The sequence below is a fragment of the Amblyomma americanum genome, chromosome 2 (assembly GCF_052857255.1).
Source record: "Amblyomma americanum isolate KBUSLIRL-KWMA chromosome 2, ASM5285725v1, whole genome shotgun sequence".
Classification (NCBI taxonomy): Eukaryota; Metazoa; Arthropoda; class Arachnida; order Ixodida; family Ixodidae; genus Amblyomma; species Amblyomma americanum.
The window spans coordinates 62,298,118-62,301,522 of NC_135498.1; the positions used below are offsets into that span (position 1 = coordinate 62,298,118).

At 40.9% G+C, this 3,405-nt stretch overlaps 1 long non-coding RNA gene across 1 annotated transcript; it reads right to left on the bottom strand.

The window, feature by feature from the left end:
- On the bottom strand, positions 1–3,188 carry LOC144118614 (uncharacterized). Its single transcript, XR_013312071.1, has 3 exons — positions 3,106–3,188; positions 1,218–1,288; positions 1–155 (listed from the first exon to the last, which is right to left on the bottom strand). It is a non-coding gene; the product is annotated as an uncharacterized LOC144118614 (long non-coding RNA).
- Positions 3,189–3,405: the final 217 nt, after the last annotated feature.

Genomic DNA, 3,405 nt, shown 5'->3' on the forward strand with positions numbered 1-3,405 from the left:
TAATTGAATTTATTGGTGTGGATTTCTTTTTATACGCAACTATTATCTTTCAGTGTCAGTTTTATTTCAAGCACAGTATACTGAGGGATTCCACTTCTCGAGCATCAGCCACTGCTGCTGGTTGAGTTCGGAAAGAGAAGATTGAGAAGGGGTTCCTGAAAAATAAATAAAACTCGGGGTAACACGCACTTACAGAGGATCGAATGAGAATGATGAAATTAAGATTGTATTTTAATAAACAGAGCGCCGCACTCGATTCAATCTCTGCATGCGTTCACTCTTCAATTTCACTAAGCTGGTTTCGTTACTCTGAAAGCCGGTGATGAGAAAACTTAATTGGGCTTCAAAAACGAAGAGCGGACATATTGGGAAACCGCAGTCTATATTCCTCGACCACTTTTTGTGACTCTGCGGTCAAGGCTATGCAGGAAAGGGAAGGTAACGAATCTTTGGCCCTCTGCCGCGGGAGGTGTGTTTTTCATTTTGGGAATACGGGTGCAGGGGAGTGAAGAGGGGAAATTGGAAGGACGGTGCGGGTCCGCCAGGGCAGAGGTAAACCACAGCCCTCGGAACAGGAACGAAAGTCCAACTCTTTCCCTTTCCTGCCTAGCCTTGGCTTCAGAGCCACAGAAAGCTGCCCGCCAGCACAGAAGACTCTTCAGTTGTGCATTTGCACATTTCCGCTTTCCGTTGAATACCGACGGAATCCATACGAAAACGAACTAGCGCCCCAAGCACGCACGAGGTTACAAACATGTAACTTTTATTACACCACCTGGAAAGCATCAGTTATGTGTGGTAATTTTTAAGTCCTGTGGAAAGCTTTAAGTGCCCTTAACTATATTCGATACCGCAATAAATACATTTTTGAGAATAATTTTGGATTCTTAGACCCTGCACGAGGGCTTTCTTTTCCAATTGCCTTGCAGCACAAAATAATTTCCGCGGGCAATTAAGCTGCCCATTTGTACAAAGCGAAGTCTCCGCAATTTTCCTTATTCCGATACAGAAGAAAGTGTTTTGAAATTTTCTTTTTTTTACTACACCGCTCAAAAAATATCAAAGTTCTGTTTTTTTATTTTTAGTAATTTATAAAACGGATGCTCCTGGAGTAGGTCGTTAAGTGCAACGCAATCCTGTATAACTGCGAATATTTTATGCGCGCTATATTAACTCCAGAACGGCCTTTAATGAACAGAAATCATTGCATTTCTTACCAAGAGTGTGTATCCAGGGCAAAAAATTCCAGGGCAGTTAAACAGATTGAGCAAATTAAATGGCGAAGAAGCTGCAAAAAATGAGGAACAAAAGCTTTTCAGGTCTAATGATAGGCGAAGAATTTACTAGCAGCTCATCATGAAGGATAGCATTAAAATTTTAATACTTCCCTACAGATAATTTCATACTGGGAGCAGTCTCTCTCCTTAAAGGCGCGCTAAAACATTGAGGATAGCTTGCCCTTTAGTTACTATTCAAGATTACACCGGCGCATTTACTCTGCGTAAATAACAGGCACATGCACCTTTCATATTCAAGTCCTATGGAGTTATTTTTTGTTCACATGCATTCTTTGTTTCACTTGTGAAACAGAGTGACTTTAAGTTAATCCGCTAAATATTGAGGAGGCTTATTTCGTCTCACCGGTTACTTTTTTCAGTGCACTCAAAGGCCTAAACAATACCCAAACTAGTATTTCAGCTAAACGTTTACAAAACGCACTTATTTAAAATAGCAAGCTGAGCGGATTGATAAATCTAAGTCTCTGAAACCGAGGGTACTCCGAAAACAAACAGGGACCCCTGTTCTTGTCCTGTCCATATCGGTCAGCGTAGTACCTCGAGTTTCAGTTTCAAAACAGCGGTATTAAAAGAAGGAAGTTGTAGCGAGCTCTTCTCATCCTTCAGTGAGGTAAAAAATAATTTGAATTGAATAATAATATTAATAACTTCTTTTTTTTTCATCAGTGATGGAGGAGAGTGCGGGTAAAGGTCGCTTTTGAAGCAAGCGACTTGACTAGAGCCCGCAGCCCCCTTTACAAGTCAAGCAACGTGAACAGGAAATAGACATACATAGCTATTGACTTCATACGAAATATGCACTAAAATAAGGACATAGAACGCAACTTACAAAAAAATGCCCTTCAATTACTTGAGAAAGGATGAGTGACAAAAAGTTCACATAATGCTCGTGTTCACATAATGCGCGTAGATGAGATTTATAAAAATCAAGACCTATTTTCGAAAAGTATTTAAAAGTATTCTTAGTTTTGCTGCTGCTTACAATACTTCTAGACAAATCAACAATGCTGTGCATTTAAAAAATGTAAACATTGTTTCCATGTCCAGCTCACCCACTTTATTATTGTAACAAATATCAACGTGCATAACATTCGAATTCAGTTTGTTTCTCATCTATCATCCGTTTTGGTGCCTACCAAGAGCGTAGCAGTGTGCAAAAAATGCAAAAGAGCCTAGTGTTACTTCCGCTAATTGTTAGAAAAAAAAACATTTTACTGTGCTCTAGGCGCGAGTAAGTACTGCGAACATTGGGTTGCCGGTTTTCATCGCCTGACTCTCAGTATTCAACAACGGCCTCAGAACCACAAGGCTTATTGCCGTATAAGCAATATTTCACATACAAGTACAATTCGGGAGGTATTGCTATATGGTCCTGCTGCATGAGCTCGAAGCGGCTAAAATAAATGTTGTGTGCAGGTTTACGCACATTATAGATGCGTACCCTGCGCAAGGCACCGACGGCTAATGAAAGACGAGAGAATATCCGATACCGGAGCAAATTTCTCTACACTTAATAAGACTCTGACGATTAGTACAACATAAACTGTAGGCCAAATATCAGCTTTCACTTTAATTGAATTTGAACTGAAAACCTAACAGCGATGTTGCAGGTTTTTTATCTTATTTCTTGAATGACCCGCAGTAATTACCGGGCGTTGTGTACGTAACGCTTATACACTTGTTCACAGCACAGGAGTCAACGTTGTCCGCGTGTAAAGCCAAGCTGAACAATGAATAGCGCAGGCTTCCATATGAAGCGTACTAAAGTTTCTCAAAGAACTGGGAAGAAAGGAAAAAGCGTTCGTACCGAAAGCCATGGTGGCTAAGCAGACAACCAGTATGGAAGATAGAAGTTTCATTGCGGTCTGGCCTTGCGTTCGGAGTGGAGCGTGCCTGGTAACAATTAAGGAGCCGACAGGTTCTTGTTTTATAGAGACCCAGAGAGGTGGCCAAATATATCTTCTGAGTCTGGTTTTCCCCGAATGCGATGCTATGTGTCCTTAGTTTTTATGAGGCAAGGCAGGATGTTGCAAATATACACACTAGTAGGCACTTTTGTCACAGTGACTGCTTTCAGCAGATTCCTGCTGGAATAAGTAAATCAATG